The sequence below is a fragment of the Fopius arisanus genome, unplaced genomic scaffold (genome assembly GCF_000806365.1).
Source record: "Fopius arisanus strain USDA-PBARC FA_bdor unplaced genomic scaffold, ASM80636v1 scaffold00161, whole genome shotgun sequence".
Classification (NCBI taxonomy): domain Eukaryota; kingdom Metazoa; phylum Arthropoda; class Insecta; order Hymenoptera; family Braconidae; genus Fopius; species Fopius arisanus.
The window spans coordinates 61,713-79,044 of NW_011887900.1; the positions used below are offsets into that span (position 1 = coordinate 61,713).

The window sequence follows — 17,332 nt, forward strand, 5'->3', positions numbered from 1 at the left end:
ATTTTCGGTGGATCGAATATCGAGGTTAGTTAAGTTTAGGATTAAGGACTTTTTTCGGTTTGGTAATTCCGGTTAAAAATTACCTGGCGCCCATAAGGTTAAATTTTAGCAGGTTTTGTTAGGCTCAGGGGAAGTAGGGCGAAGGTAATGGGCATTTCCCATTCGCCGGGAAAATGTCACGTTACACACTGTACACTATTTCATCACCCATTTTAGCCACAAACGAAGCACTTGTGAAAATAAATTGAAATTGGCACGATTATTATTGGAAAAATAGTGTTCCTCGAATAACGTCCTCTTTAAGTACTTGGCAATGCCTTACTGACTGAAACAGACGCTTGGTGACTATTTACAAATCAAAATTGTCAAATGAAAACCTCTCGTCTACCCAGGTGGACAATACCGTTAGTAACACCTGTCGAATACCTGGCTTAGCCCCACAAAGGACGGTCTCCCGGAGCGCTCACAAAAGAGGCTCCCTGCCGTACGAACGGCCTTCGACTAGATAACGAAAATGGGGCATTTAGAATTATTTCCCTGTCATAATCTTTCGGGATAACATTTATGAGACCATAATGTATCATTTGAAACAAAAACTAGTAGGATATACTGTTGTATTCGATATCATATAGTTTTTTTTGCTAATGAATTGGCAACTCGCTCCCGAACCGTTATTCGCAATACAGGGTGTCCCAGAAGTACGTACCGATACTTAACCGGCATGTATAGGGGGCCAGTCTGAACCAAAAAGTCCTTCACCACTTTTGGATTGGAAGCACCCCTCCGGAGATGCTGGGGTAAACAGGACAGCCAATGACGCTGCCGCTTTAAGCGGCAGTACGTCGGTGTGGCTGTCGCGCTCGAGTGTGAGTGATTCCCCTTCGAGCCAGAAGGAGGCGGGATCAAGTTCCACGTTCACCCGTGAGCGTGAGAGAGAAGGCATGGTATTCTCTGTCACTCTCTCGCATCACTTCGCGGCAATGTTCTTGCAGTTATCTTTTAAACAATTGGGTTTTTGGGATTTTTCCATTGATTATTATTTGTTGCAAATTGAATTTGCAACAAAATAATCGCATGGAAAAATCACCTAAGCCCAATTGTTTATTTAATATCAGCAACAAACAGTTTGATCGTTTTTAAATGATATAAAAAAAACCATGGGCCGTACGGCATTTTTCCATCAGATGTTGTTTAAAATGGAGAAAAATATGGGTGGCTTTTCACCAGAATTATCGATCTGGAAAATCCGGAAATGATCGTGACCCATCGGCCAACGGTCAGCTCCAAACCATCAAAAGCACCATCACCCCCCCCCCCCCCCCCCTCAACACTCTCTGTTCGTATCAATCAGTGAACGTGCTAACATCCAATCTAATCTAAATCACCTAATAAAACACCTATCAATTCAACTAAATCAACTTGAATCTCAACATATTCAACAATTAACTCAACTTTAAATTGTACTTCAACTAAATTCAACGTGTAAATTATTGTAAAAACCACATTAAATTGACCACGCGTGTTCATAAATTGATAATCGTTGTGTGTGATAATTTTCGCGAGTTACTACATTTTTTACACAATCACCGCATTTTCCTGACCTCCTCCCGATTCACCCTACTCAACAGTTACCTCAACAAACAGATGTTTTTTGTTGCAAATTCGATTTGCAACAAAAAATAATCAATGGAAAAATCTCCGAAAGCCCATTGTTTATTAGATAATTGATGAAGAGGGCGTTGTTAATTAAAAATCTAAAAATCACGGCGATCGCTCTGTCGATTTTTGGGACAATCGTTTAATTATTAATTATCTCATCAACCATAAGAACTAGCAAAATTTATCGGAGAATCTTTTTTTTTGTTAATAAGATTTAACAAAAAAAAGTTCTCCTTATAAAATTTTGTCAAATTCTCGGTTCATGAGATAATTAATAATTAATTAATTATCCGATAAATGGCAAGGGGATTGCCCGCGATTTTCCCGAAAATTCCCAGTGGCGAGACTGTTTTTGCAATTATCTTTTAAACAATTGGGCTTAGGTGATTTTTCCATGAGATTATTTTGTTGCAAATTTAATTTGCAACAAATAATAATCAATGGAAAAAACCCAAAAACCCAATTGTTTAAAAGATAACTGCAAAAACAGTCTCGCCGCTCGGAATTGTCGGGAAAATCGCGGGCAATCCCCTTCCCATTTATCGGATAATTAATTAATTATTAAAAACTTTTCTCCTCTTGTATACCCTTTCGGGTCTTTAGGATTTGTTCCCTTCACACCCCCCCACCCCCTGTACCGCATTTGCCGAAGGGGAGGAAAAACCTCATTCGAGGGGAAAAACCTGCCCTGGTACAGTCGTCCTTTTAACAGGACTACCGCTCGACAGTGAAACTGTGAGATTAGAGCGCTATAAATTTTGACCGCCGGTGCCCGGGATCGAACCCGGAGCGTTGCCATGCTAGTCTAGCACGCTAACCGCACGACCACTACCGTCGGTTTAATTAATTATTAATTATCTCATGAATCGAGAATTTGACAAAATTTTATAAGGAGATCTTGGAGATTGTTTAAAAGATAACTGCAAGAACATTGCCGCGGACTGATGCGAGAGAGTGAGAGAGAATACCATGCCTTCTCTCTCACGCTCACGGGTGAACGTGGAACTTGATCCCGCCTCCTTCTGGCTCGAAGGGGAATCACTTACATTCGAGCGCGACAGCCACACAGCGTCTGTTTTAATCTTTAATAAAACAAGCAACATCTAAGTATTGTTTTAGGAATTTAACATAAGTTTTTCTTTTCCTTTTCAATTGATTGTTGCGAATGTTCCTCGAAAGAAAGATATCGATAAATTGTAGCCATCACGTAATTTTACGTTATCAATTCAATTGCGGAATAGTGGATTCTTGTCATGTGGTAACAACTATGGCCGATAAAGTCAGGTTTTCATGTTGACGAATAACGATAATTCCCGTTGCTTTTGAATCAACAGTCAAGCTCTCATCTTCATATAATTATTATTAGCAAGACTCGAATCAAGAAACTACGAATTCATTGAAAAAAATATCGCCTGCTTACCAGTCCAAATCGAAAGTATTATTCATGTGTGCTTGTACTTATCATTCAGGATTCACGTCTTCGTCACATAGTATAACAACATTTTGTGTATTTTGGATACGCCATTTATCGTGATTTTTTTTTATTAGTGTATCAATTCAAATAAATTTGGGTTTTTTATGCCGAAATTCTTTTTTCCATAATTTGTGTTTTTCCTTCATGTTGACGATAAGCCCAGCTGCCGTGCCACCTAAAGTATGACCGCTTGCAATATTTATTCTATTCTAGGTAGAGAGATTTACATTGTTATCATTAGCACTTATATTGGTAATCATAATTAATTCCCTTCTAAGAGTTCTAGAACTGATTTCTAAAACTAAATGGCTGTATAATATTGTTCACATTAATTTCAAGTTTGGATGAGATATTATTGTAGAAGAATTATGCATCCCCAATGAAATGAATCAAACATAACGAGTGCGAAGAAACCATCACAAAACTCACTTTCAAGAAAAATGACAGACAATTTTGAATTTGTAATGACGGTAATAGATGTCACATGACTAAGTACTGTTGGTATTGCTGGTATTGAAAGTGATGTTAGAAACTTTACATGACATGCTTTTGAGTATAAAATTGCGAGATATGAAAGAGATTTCAATATTAAAAAAAAATAAATAAATAAACACCTATTGTCGCTATCACTTTCATCTTTGAACTCGGTTCAAAAGACACTTGAGTGAATTTTTCAAGCCATCCAGGATTTGATTCAAACCAATTTTTTTTTAATCATCAAAATCAAAATCCGAAATTTCAAAAAAAATATTGAAAAATTGAAAAAAAAAATTATACCAATCGAAACGAATTCGAATTAATGTCGATGGATAGAGCTCGATAGTGACTACATTAAAAAAAAAAAGATACTTGATTGCATGCATCAAGTCGCGCGCAATTCAAAAAAATTAAAAAAAATTGAAAAAAACGTTTGTCACATACATACACACATACGTACATACGTACGGACAGGATCTAAAAATTGCATTTTCGAACTTTTTGGACCATAATGGATTAATCCAACACAAAAAAACAAAAACTTATTTCTGCACGATTGCATTGCTCCCGTTTTGGGAGCAAAAATCAATTTTCCGAAAATTCTAGAGTGGCCTAACCCCTTAAAACACCGGTGATGTTTCCCGGCAGCACGGCGCGCAACGCAAAACTAGCTCATAATAGAAAACCGAAAATACCGTCTCGCCCATTCCCCAGGTTCTGATCTCCCAAGAGAATGACCGTAAATCGAAGCGATAGCAACAATTAACGTGCGAGAAAATTAATGAAAATTCTAACGGGAACGATATCCAAAAGGTAAGGATAGGGAAGGCACAATTTCGTTGGCGGGGTGCAACCGCAGGGCCATAAGCCAATAAACAGAAAAAAAAAACAAACGCAACGAAAAACGGCCATTCACTATCTCATGGATCCCCCATATTCCCAACGCGAAACTGCCGCAAGAGAAACCTGGACGAGGCTCCAAGCTCGGTGGCTAAAAAGCAACTCCTTTTCCTGATTTTCCGAATTTTTGGCGTACGCGGGGTCGCCATTTTACACCCCGAATATCGCGACAATAGGAACACGTTGTTCCCTGTGGAAAATCCGCCATCGAAAGGCATGGCGTATTACACAGTTAAAACAGAGACGAGGCAATTAGGTAGATTATTCCACACAATTAGGTTTTCTAGGCTCTCGGGCATAGAGCATCCCTAATAGAATGCGAGTAATCCCCAACAAAGCGAACGTGAGAGGAAAACCCCCAAAAACCCACCACGAGCGAAAAGCCAAGGTACTCACCGTTTTCCTGGCTCCTCTACCTTCCAAAACGCGACTGGACGCCACAGGGGGTCGTCCTCCGTACCCTGATGTGAACCACCACGCGCACCTTGATTGCGCAATTATTAGTTTTCCCCTCGCGCGCTAAAATAATTCAAATTTAAAATCTATGTCGGGGTGGAACATGTTTATCCGATTTTCCCTCTTTTAATCCTCCAGATAGACCTTAACAAACCCTGAATTCTTCGAAACCGAACACGAACGTTCTCTAAATTCTGTTGCTTTTTGGCAATCTCTGTAGGCCCTTCCACCTCAAGCCAAAATGAACCCACCCTAAACCACAATTTTTCGGGAGCGTAATCCTCGAGGTGGTTTCGATCATCTCGGACTTCAGCAAGTTGGCCTCCGGTATCCCGACCCGTTCCTCCACGCTCTGTATCATTTCGTGGCCTAAGTTTGGTTTCATTCAAATCGCGCATCCGTGGACCCTGGCCGTCTCTCCACAACCTAGCTTCCTAAGCAACCTCAGGCCTTTCCGCTTTCATTCCATTCGTCATCGACTTCAGCCTCTCATGCGTAGTTTCCATCGGTACTTCGGGCATCGTCTCGTTGAAGGGTTTTACGGCTCGTTTCCTATTTTTCGCTTTTGTGTTGTCGCGAGGACGAGTTCCAACTCCACTCGTCCTGCCCTTTCGTTCTCTTGATGTTGGATATCTATGAGATTTTACGATTTTCGATATTGTGCGGTTTACTAGCCTCAGGCAAGGCAGGGCACTCCACCTTCTTATCCTCGCTGCGGTTCATTCGGTTTTCATTAGCTTTTGGCCGATCCAATCGGTGGGAATAGTCGGATGCGAGTATGGGAACGGGCAAAGGTAATACTTATCCTCGATCTCTGAGACGAGATTAGGAAAAATGTTACGGTGCTTATACTTATATACCTTCTAAGACATCCGTAACGACTGACGTAATTGCATACCTATCCAATTTATAATCTGCCAGTGAATTATCAAATTGTACTTGAAATTCTTTACTATGTTGCTAACAAAGTAACCATAATCAATGGATTGAAGGTGAAAAATAAGGCCGCCAAGTTGATTTTTTTCCGAATCAATTTCCTATGGACGGGATTTGAAACAGTATATTTTGTCATCAAGACGAAAAAAAAATTTCTAGCTGATATGAGTTGTGTAGCATGTTCCTTGAAAAATTTTTTTTGCACGAAGGACGCCCATCATTTTTTGTCATAACGGCTTATGCACAGCTTTGCAAGCGCGCTGCACAGCAACGCAGGCATGAAACACTTACTTACGGCCAGAATGATAAAAACCTTTATTAACGCTAATCGACTTTATGATGAAATTTTCTCATCACTTTTTTTTGTGATGAGATTTTCTCATCTCGTTTTTTTTGTAACAAGATTTCCCCATTTTATAGTGCAGGGCACTATAAAACGTTCATTAGGGCATCGGACGACAGCCAACCAGGCCGCTCCGAAGGTGAATGATGTTGTTTGGTTGTGGATTTACTCGTGATTGGGCGGATTAATTGAAAAACACTTGTCTTCTTTGCTGTGATATTTTCTTATATATTCTAAACTTCTTTTTACATCATGTTACTTTGACCTCTGTTTCTTGACAGCGCCTTCTTTAGAGAAATCAGGGTATTAACTTATGTGTCTGATGATATCAGGTGCTCAAAAAGGAATCACTAATATCGTGACAGACCAATCCCTTAGTGGGAAAAAATGTGCTAGGCTGGGTACGACCCCTAAATATTACAGAAATGTAATTCATCTTCGTTCCTCAGTTCAGTTGGTGATTGAGATGAGGCGGAATGAGGTCTCAGCATGCCTCTGCATTTTGTTTTGAGCGAAAAGGGCAAAAAATTATTGAATGATAATAATTATTTATTCATTATTAAGTAACGAGTCCATCCTCAGACGAAAACAGTGACTTGGAGGTGTGTGTAACATTACTCCATTCAGAAGTGCAATTGTTGTGCAGAAACAACGTCGGACGTTAAAACTGGTAAGATTTAATTCCGTTTCGTTCTTCTCAATGATTCTATGTTGTATATTATATTCATTGTTGTTCATCATAGGAGCTCTTTTGTCTGTCGATGAGCATTCTCATGTGGCCAATCCTACGCGGATTAGCGTCAAAAAGATGCTAAACAAAATAAAGAAACATGCGAAGGGTAATAATGAGTCTCCCAATATTGTTGTTGGCGAGTTCATTGCTGGAGCATGAACAAGCACTATTGCGGAATTGCCTAGTATTGTAGCTATGAGGAAAAAAGTACAACGTAAGCATAATTCACAATTATTGACACCCCCATCGTTGAGTGAATTACAAATATCAAATGAATTCCAGTTGACCTCGAGAGGGGTTAATTTTTTATTATACGATAGCGGTGGTCGGTCGAGTCGATTTCTTGTTTTTGGCACCGTGGAGAATTTGCGGAGACTGGGTTCCTGCCGTAGTTGGATGTCCGACGGCACGTTTTTTTCAATCCCGAATATATTCATTCAACTCTGGACCATCCATGGTGGTTTAATGAGAGATGCGGACAAAGTTGGAGAGCATAAATTCAAATCGGTACCTTTCGTGTACGCATTACTTCTCTCTAAAAGACAAACCGACAACAAGTGTCTTATTGATATGGCTGACGGTAATTTGGAGCCAGAACTGTTGATCACGGATTATGAGGATGGTTTCATTTCTTCAGATTAAAACGTTAATTGCCCTGTCATTTGTTGACCTGACCCTGTCAGGTCTCCAGATACCAATGTCGCATGGGCCTCGAGATGTTTAGCACCTTGAAGGGTCGAGCCGCCCTGGAGGAGAGTGGCAAACATGTGAGGGATGACAACCTCGCTCCGCAAAAGTCCTGGGGAGCGATTTTGCGCGTTTATTCTCGACTAAAAAATAAAATTTTGCTCCCGTTAGGTGGCGTTTAGGGGCTAATTTTCAGTGCATTTTAGAACACGTGAAAGTTTAAGTTGTGAGGGGGGGAGGGGTCTCAATGAAAACATTCAAAATGGCTACTGGGTACACATTAAACGTGCTCCAAAATGAAAAAAATGCTCCGCTGCACTGTTAACTAAAAAATCAATTGATTTGTGGATTGCGGATTCTAGTTTAATCATACTCTCATAATTAAACATCTGTTAATAGTCACTCAGTGCAGTGCCAGGCAATACATAATCATTGCTCCGTTTTTGGTAGCATCGCAGAGTGGGACTTTTCCATCAAAAGGTTTGGACTGTGGCCTAAGAAAAATTGGAATAAAGCAAGTCCATAAAAAGAGTGTGAAAAATACATTAGAGGCGTGACGAAGCTTGAATTAATATCGGTGGGAGAGCAATTTTAATCCAGGTATCGTTCAACTCTTATAAAAATTTTTTTCCTCTCGTATACACTTTCGGGTCTTTATGATTTGTTCCCTTCCCACCCCCCAAACCCTCTCTACCGCATTTACCGAAGGGAGGGAAAAACCTCATTTGAGGGGAAAAACCTGCCCTGGTACAGTCGTCCTTTTGACAGGACTACCGCTCGACAGTGAAACTGTGAGATTAGAGCGCTATAAATTTTGACCGCCGGTGCCCGGGATCGAACCCGGATCGTTGGCATGCTGGTCTAGCACTCTAAATGCACGGCCACTACCGTCGGTGTTCAACTCTTATATTAAATTTTGTTATAGTTTCACTTAGTCAAATATTTTTTTTAAGACAATATTTGGTATTTCATTCACAAAAGGATCATTTTTATTATCTTCAAATCTTTGTTATAAAACATGAATAGAGTTTCAGCAACGCTTGATTATTACAAGGAAACTGTCTGACATCTTCCAATTGAAACTGTGTTGGTTACACCGTTTTCCAGTAGTTTGGGCCATAAGGCTCAAAAAAGTAACTTAGAATATTTAAAAAGGGGCTGGCATTTGGACATTGAGAATTCAAACTGATAACTTCTTCAAAATGAATATTTTCTTTGGGGCTAAAGGAACCTTATTTAGAATCAACAATTTTTAATTTCTAACCTTTCTACAGATTCAAGTGCAAATGTATAAACAGAAAAATAAAAACATTGAACATCGATTACTGTTAGTGGATATTCGATTTTCGCGCCACTTTTCATAATGTTTCTGAAAAAAAATTGGAATTGAACAATTTCTATTTACGTAAAAATTAAAAATAATCGTTCATTCGACGTAGTCATTTTGCACAGTAGATTGATTCCATAAACAGTTTTTCATCGCTAAAAGATGAAAGTGTCAGCAATGATAAGAATTTTGGCGCGTGTATCACCAATAATCACTGTTTAATCTTTTACTATTTATTTTGTGACAAGTAATTAATAATCACAATGTACGTTATGTAATGCATAAAAATGGGAAAACCTTAAAAAATGGTGATTGGTGCCAGATAAAAAATAATTCTTTGACAATTGCAAAAAACGATCGATTTTTTCCGGTTAGGTTCCTATTTTCCAATTGTCGATTTCTCATAATATCTGGGCCTTCTATGAAATTAATAAAATCTTATTCTCGGGGCATTGTTTTTTAGGTAATAAATTTATTAATTATTAACCATAGTTATTCCATGAAAAAATTATCGATAATTTCGTGACGAAGGTGGCGTCTTCGTAATAAATCGCTATTGCGATGATCAATATCATGGAATTGAAGAATTTCGGGGCCCATGTTAAAATCAGCTTCATTTTCATCCGCCATCTCGTCCACGTCGTCATTTTCAATCCTGTCAGTTGAAGAAATCGAATTAGACCAAGCCAAAATGTTCCATTTATCGTGCAGTTTTCATTTACCTATTTTCAATGATATAATTATGAAGAATTGCACAATTCTTGAAAAACTCCACGACTTTTTCTGGCTCATATGAAAATATTTGGTCTCTGTGAATACACCTGAATCGCCCCTTCATGGCCCCGAAGACTCGTTCAATTATTGACCTCGTTGTGCAGTGACGACCAGTATATCAGTATTCAGGTGTATTTTCAGCTGCATCTGCAATGGGGGTAAGAAGTATGGGAGACAATGAATATCCAGCATCTCCTAGAAACGATATTTTTTTGAATCTAGGATATTTTCAATTTACAGAGAATCTACAACAAGTGATGAAGAATTCCAGGATATAGAATATCTGGATTACATCACACCGGGAGAGGAAGACGATGCATCAATGAGAAGTGCGAACTAGAAGAGAGACGTGCCATACTTTTTGATCTACATGATAACGCAATTGCGAAGACTGAATTAATTCTGTGTTATTAATAATATTGTTTCACGTTAAGGATTTGACGTGCATTATTATTGTATCTCACATATTACGTTTTATTAATTGATAAGAAATAAGAAACGTAGAAAAAGAAAAAAACATAAATGTTAACATAAAATGGAGAATTTCCTTACCGAGCAAAAAGTAAGTGCCTTCAGAATTTTGATTTACTCTCTCCATAGTTTCTTTCACAGCAGATTCACGCCAGATTCTGGCATCATCGGTTCTTCCATTATAGGCACAGATTGAAGTCACTCGCATTTTAGAATCGCAAGTAAGCTGAATATTTAAGGAGGAACTACCTTTATCATTTTTATATTGCCAAGGCTCTGCTGAAGGGGCACGCATTAGCACATGCGTACAGTCGATGCAACCGACTACTTCTAGGAAGCAACACTCCTTTCAAACCTATAATCATCAATTAATTCATCATCCAACATGTCCTGTTAATTACAATGATCTTCACTAATTTTTTACCCTTGAGAAATTTCTTGAAACTCCTCTTCCGCTTCAGAAAATTTTATATATTCATCTGATAGCGTTTCGATTGCATCTGTCACATTTGAAATTATTTGACTAATCATAAATTGAGACAGACCAAAGAATCTAGAGTCCCCAATAGATGCTTAGAATTCTCCCGAAGCCTAAAATTTTAATGTAACAAGGACCTGAAAATAAAACATATGTTTATAAATCATCAATAAACAATATTCAATACCAATTTATCTACTTGGATCCACTTCGCGACAGATGATGTCGGACTTTCATCAGGTAGCATGGGCAAAATGCAACGAATAATCCTTGAGGCTAACTCTTTGGTGAGCCTGGTTAATAAATTTTCCAAAATTTTTAGAATATCGTCACGTTTCTATAAATTAATTGGAATCCTGTGCCATAAAATATGTATAGAAATAGTATAAAATATAATGTTACCTGAATCGCTTAACAACGGAAATCTCATTTAGAGTGAGAAATGGATTTTGTGAATTTCACATTTCAGCATTTATCGCTCTATTTTCTAGAATTCTAGCACGCTCCTGTTCTCCTTCAAGAGCCCTCACTGCTTCATCCGCTGTAGGAAGTGCAGCCACATTTCTCGGAAACACGAATATATATGTGGACTTATATCAAGTTGAAACTAAAACAGCACAAATATTATCAGTGGACGGAAAAATTACTAATTTTTTAATTTTTATATTGTTGTATTGACCAAATTATTGGTAAACCACTTGACTGAATATATGGTCAATATGACTTACCACTTAAAAATTCCGTATCGATATTCAACTATTTAATTTTCACTCTGATGCTCACTTTTGGATGTGTGCTTGTATTTAAAAATTCTGCCGCTCAGTCGTTCCTAAACTCACACACGACGGGTGATATTTTGCGCTCCCTGGCGGGAGCAAAATTTTGATTTTTAGTCGAGAAAGAACGCGCAAAATCGCTCCCCTGGAGAATACGTCTCCCAATTGTTCTCTCTTAACGACTCCACAGATGTAGCTGAACTCGGTAACCACAGTTAGTTAGACGTTTGTGAACCTCGCCCACTCTACTGTGATGCTTGCTCGGCATTGTGAGACCCGTCACCAACAGTCCGCGGAGTAGATGAACTTCCTTCGCGGTTGCTTTTCTATATTTTATCCATGTTCTCTTGTAGGTACGATTAGTGAACAATTGTTGGATAAAGAACACAAATCACAGGATAGATAGCAATGAATACGGATGTGAATGCTTGAGGAAGTGTCACGTGACCTATGGAAAATTTTTCGTTATCCATAAGAAAATAATATTATGAACTTCAAAAGTGGTCATGTGGAAAATTTCAATACATGCTATCATTCATATTCTAAACAGATAAAGAACCTCAACAGATTCTGTAATTACGTAGTAGTTGGACGTCGTATTCCTTTTATCAGTGTCACAGACAACTTTCCATTTTCCAGAGCCAACTACTTCTGGACGTTGGAAACGGTAGGCTAAAAAAAAAGGTTGCATTTTTTCCCAGATCTTACTGCGATCCCGTTATTTATCTTTTTCCACCAGATGGTAGGTCCAACTATGTATCGTCCTATATGGTAGCTTTCACCATGTACATAGTAGAGGATGAAATACAGACTATTGTACAGTCTGGTGGAGGTTGCAAGGTTAACAGACATTTGGCTGTTCATTTCATGGAACCTTGCTGGAAGCTTTCTGTTAATACAAGTGAAGAAGTTTTGTGTATTATAAATTTGAGTTATCGCAGCAATGGCTTGCATCAATTTCTTGGAAAGATTAGTATGGGCAAAGCTTAATCTTGCTGAGCGGACTATACTAGAAGAATTTTTATGGAAAAGAGAGAGAGTCGCGACCAACCCCCGATCCCACTAATTGTGGAGAAAGGAAAATTCGAATAATTGAACCATTTTCGCGATTTGTCCCGGGCTAGCTGGAAAATACGCCAAGGTAGGTATTTCAGGATACGTGTTCGAGTTGGACGGTCAGGGGGGTATTCACGACCTGCACCACTGAATGCCGTCACCGTTGTAATTGTTTCGTGTTCGTTTTGTTGGGAGCTACGTTAAAGTACACAGATCCCCGGGGATCCACCCTTAACCCTCTGATTGATTGAATAAAATAGTTAGCTTGAGATAAGTCGATGGAGGTTAATCTTTTTAATTTTTCCGTATTTTGAACATTTCGGCCCTTTCCCCGAATCCACCTCTCTCTCCTTAGCCTAGCATACTGAGCAGCGCAGGCCCCCGTTACCTCTTCCTTGACCACTTTACTGAATTAGGTTTAGGTTCGGTTTAGCGTTACGTTTTGGCCCTTTTCGTTAGTTTTAAATTGTCCAGATGCTGATTCCTCGAGGGAGAAAAATGAGCTGGCGCCCGACAACGTTTTAGGTCCCACTTTCAGTGCTTTTTTTGTATCAGCGAGGAGGCTATAGGCAGGAAAAGCGCAGTGGTTGGGCATTTTCGGTCGATTAGAAAATGTCATTTCACAATAGATTTTAAGTTAAGCTGAGAGGAGTCAGTGCCTTTGAAGAAATATTTCCACTCACTGGCATCTACGCACAATTCGGAGTTGTTAGATACTTTTTTGATAAGAATTAAAAATTTAAGTTTATTCTTTGAAGCAGTAGCGTACTTCACAATTTCATAAGTAACTAATTAAACAAATGATTTAGTGTTTATTCATTACACAGTAACAATTACGATATTCTCCTCGTAATTTAATTTCATAAGCAATGTGATGCTTATGAATTCCTTTCCAAAAATTGGAATTCATTGTTAATATTTGAGTTTAAATATTATACGCAACCGAAAAATTTTAATTATAAATTAATTCTACATGTGAGATATTATAGTTACTACGTCGTTATGGTATTAACAAATAAACGTGTTTTAAATAACGTATTACGGCTCATATTTTCACTGAATCACGCGAGGAGTGACGCGAGTTCATTGCTATGATTCAAGAGCAAACCTCAGCACTCTTACGGTGTCACTTGAGTCCAGTTTTTCCGAAGAGAGCTGTCTGACTATGTTGAAACAATGTCAATGATGACGATTGTCTATACTAGTACCCTCGGACTACTTAGGTTGACGTTTTTGAGTCCTCAACGCTCCACGGGGCTCCTCGAAGAACACAGAACGATCAGGAGTTAGATGGAGCCGATCTCCAGGCTCACCAAAAAATAACCGATCAGTTTAGACTCGCGAATACCAGTCTAGTATAATCACTATTATAAACACATAATAAACAATATACGAGTTGCTTCTATCTAATAACTGGAAGTGTTCTGGAGTGTCATACTTCCCATAAAATATCCAATCATTCCCAACAGGAGTGCATCCCGCGGGGAGTTCAGCCAGCAGAAAGGGGTCTAACGGCCCTAGGTTGAAACAGGAGGGGACTGAAGCCGACTATATAATTCGGAGAAGATAGTCGCCTTTATACAGAACAGTAGTTCATTATCTAAGATTAACGCAGTGGATGGCCTACCGCAAAACGTTACAAACCACAGTCGAATATTTGTGAGTTACCATTTAACAATTGGAATCGATTGTAATTATTTTAATTTCAATGTGTAACGTCCGTCAGAAACTCATTTAAATTCATTTTCTTATGGCGTGATTCGATTATGGCGGTAATAAAAGATTTTTGTTTCTTCCATTCTGACCTTTTCGGCCTCCTTTTCTTAGCTAATTGGCCCTATTTCACTCTATGCATACGGCTGTGGATCCTACACTTTACTGTATTCACTCTCCTACAGATCAGGCATGCGCAACTTCCAGGTAGCTCCGAGCAAAGTCATTGTCTCGAAATAGAAATCCACTAAAATATATAACCATGCCAATTGCAAGAGTCCTAGTACGATCATAGTAGGGACAATAGTCGGGGGCCCATCTTGAAAGTATCTGCAAAATGGTAAAGTAAGAAAAATAGCCGCCACGATTAATAAAAAAGAAATTTAAAAATCCAAAACCTGGACAAAAATATTTTCTGAATAGAGTCATGTCTGGATTCGTGAAATTTTGGAATTCGTTGAAATTATGCCATCTCTGTGAATTAATTAAATTCTGCGAAGTTAGTTTTTTTCTAATAATATTTGTGCCCACTCTTGGCCATTGAATTGAATGAAGGTTATAGGCGATGCTACGTGGTTCCTTTATTATTTATTAGCAAACTTGGAAACAGATCCCTTCCATTGATATGGCTCTTTAGCTCCCTCCAATAATTTTCCCTCTATTTTTTAATTATTTTATATGGAATTTGAATGCATTTGAAGCTAAAAAGATGAAATTTAAACAAAAGTTAATATTCTATGGACAGTCCATCAGTGTGGTAATCAATTTTATTTCATGAATAAATAATTTCGGGAGCACTGGAACATGACATTTTATTAGTAAAATCAGCTTTCAAAATGAATAAAAACGTGATAAGAATGAAAAGGGAAAATTTTCGATTTTCGACTTACTTCCCCGCTTTTCCTTTTCTTCAGCGTGATTTCCCCTCTCTTCCTCTTCTTAAGACCACCACTTCCGTTGATTTCAGAATAGAAGAGCCTTTACCACCCTGGTCGATCGGGCCTATCACCCGATACAATAGGCTCTCGTCTACCCTTTGTTACGCGCTAATAGAGGTTGGGAGCACGACTTGCTCTCAGAGGAGAGGTTGCCCATACTTGCTCTAGATTATAGAAGTGACATGGGAAACCACAGGAAAAACCATGTTGGTACAGGCGGCTGCTCTATTAGAAACCTCCCGCGCATTCGTGCCTGTTAAAAAATTCGATTCATTGAGGAATCGAACCTACAGCGGTCAAAATACTAGGCTTGCATCTAGCCACTGAGCTACCGACATCGGTGGAATATATTTTTGAAACCCTAGTTACCTTTTATGACCGAAGGAAAAGGCTTCTTGATGTTTATAAATATTTCAGCTGTACACGCCTGGGAGCGATAAAAACATTCCAAACGTCGAGTTTCTCCAAATAAGGTACGACGTAATTTTCGGAGGCTCACGGAACCCTCCGTCCATTAGCCCGGCCTCTGGCACCAAAATCCCAACAGAAAAAATCAAAAATCAAAAATCAAAATTGTTAGGCGCCAGAGCAATTTTAAGGGAATGACCGTCGTATCAAAATCCTTCTCCACTTTCAGCTCCAACTGCTCCAGTAGCTCATACGTAGAGATTTAAAATAATCGGAAGCTGAAAGGGAATGAAACTCGGATTGACAAAAAAAATTACTGAATAAAATAGTAAATTGTCGGAGAGAACACTTTTTCATCAATAAAAAAATCAGTCTCGATACATAAAAAAAAAATAAATAAATTCCCGTAAATCCACTAAGCGATACTGCACACAATTTAATTTTTCAAAATCACTTTCGTCAATTTAGAATTAAACAGATATTTTCTGAAGTCTTGTTTGTTGAGGTAACTGTTGAGTAGGGTGGATCGGGAGAAATTCAGGAAAAACGCAGTGATTTTGTAAATTGTATTAACTCGCGGAAATTGTCACATACAACGATTATTAATTAATTAAAACGCGTGGTCAATCTCAATGCGGTTTTTTACAATGATTTACAAGTGGATTTTTGTTGATGTACAAGTGAAATGTTGAGTTAATTGTTGAATGTGTTGATGTACAAGTTGATTTTGTTGAATTAATAGTTGAATGATTAGGTGAGTTTACTCGTTGAGTTTCGTTGGGTGTACGGTGAGGATCAGATTAGATATAGATGTTATCGCGTTCACTGTAAGATACGAACAGAGATCGTTGAGAGGGGTGATTTTGCGTTTGATGGTTTGCTGATGACCGTTGACCGATGGGTCTCGATCATTTCCAGATTTTCCCGATTTATATTTTTGGTGAAAAGCCACCCATATTTATCTCCATTGTAAACAGTCTAATAATGTTTATGAAAATCAAATAAATAGAATAAACAATCATAAAGTAGTCAAATACATTGTAACGAGCATCGGGGACGCCCGTTAGGATCCCCAAAAATGAGAGAGAGTGAGGTTACTAGGACATAGGTTAGGTTTAAGGAAAAACTGGAATTTCCCCCCCTTTCGGGGTGGTTTAGAGTAGGTTAGGGGTTATGGGGATTTTTATGAGACGGGTAGGGTCAAGCTCGAGTTTTTTTAGGTCCGGTCAAAAAGCCGGCGCTCCAAATGAAAGGATTCTGGAGGGTTGGTTGGTACGGGTGGAAGGCCGTAGGGGGACACGAAAAATACCCCTACGGATTGCCAAGGGCTGTTACGGGTGGAAGGCCGTCCGAGATAGAATCAACCTTCATCCCGACGGAGTGCCAAAAACTTTACGATTAGTTACGGGTGGAAGGCCGCACGGGGTAAATCCAGCCTTTACCTCGGCGGATTGGCAATAAATTAAATAAAATTACGGGTTAGTGAGATAATTTAATACGTTTAAGGTTAGTGATTTAGGTCTTCTAACCCAGGGATGGGCAACCTCTGCTCTGAGAGCAAGTCGTGCTCCCGACCTCTATTAGTACATAACAAAGGGTAGACGAAAGCTTATTGTGTCGGGTGATGGGCCTTTATGACCCAAGTCGTAAAGGGCCTTCTCCTCGGCTGAAATCAACCAAAGGGGGGGTAACACGTCAGAACAGGAGAAGAGGAGAAATATCGCTG

The 17,332-nt window shown here is 38.9% G+C and overlaps 1 protein-coding gene and 1 long non-coding RNA gene across 2 annotated transcripts in view; both read right to left on the minus strand.

Annotated features, from left to right (window-relative positions):
* The window catches only part of LOC105272326 (uncharacterized), a 175,223-nt gene that overhangs the window by 46,704 nt on the left and 111,187 nt on the right, over window positions 1-17,332 (minus strand). The gene's annotated exons all lie outside the window — the stretch shown is intronic.
* On the minus strand, window positions 9,731-11,601 carry LOC105272325 (uncharacterized). Its single transcript, XR_892740.1, has 5 exons — window positions 11,444-11,601; window positions 11,118-11,322; window positions 10,662-10,852; window positions 10,319-10,592; window positions 9,731-9,913 (listed from the first exon to the last, which is right to left on the minus strand). It is a non-coding gene; the product is annotated as an uncharacterized lncRNA (long non-coding RNA).